This window comes from Phalangium opilio, unplaced genomic scaffold (assembly GCF_054372755.1).
Source record: "Phalangium opilio isolate 3A_F unplaced genomic scaffold, DU_Popi_V2 ptg000505l_1, whole genome shotgun sequence".
Taxonomy (NCBI): domain Eukaryota; kingdom Metazoa; phylum Arthropoda; class Arachnida; order Opiliones; family Phalangiidae; genus Phalangium; species Phalangium opilio.
In genome coordinates, this window is record NW_028324239.1 from 2796801 (window position 1) to 2797088 (window position 288).

The 288-nt window shown below is 47.6% G+C and overlaps 1 non-coding gene across 1 annotated transcript; it reads left to right on the forward strand.

Annotated features, from left to right (window-relative positions):
• The first annotated feature begins 215 nt into the window (after nucleotides 1-215).
• Nucleotides 216-288, forward strand: TRNAH-GUG (transfer RNA histidin (anticodon GUG)). Its single transcript has one exon. It is a non-coding gene; the product is annotated as a tRNA-His (tRNA).

The window sequence follows — 288 nt, forward strand, 5'->3', positions numbered from 1 at the left end:
CGAAGTGTCAAATGTAACGTAAAAAGGCAAAGTTTTTCCACAATACCTGACGAACATTTAATTTTCAGGCTTCCGTGGCGCAATGGTTAGCGCGTTCAGCTGTTAACCGAAAGGTTGGTGGTTCGAGCCCACACGGGAGCGGTGTTATGGGATGTCAAATGTAACGTAAAAAGGCAAAGTTTTTCCACAATACCTGACGAACATTTATTTTTTGGGCTTCCGTGGCGCAATGGATAGCGCGTTCGGCTGTGAACCGAAAGGTTGGTGGTTCGAGCCCACACGGTAGCG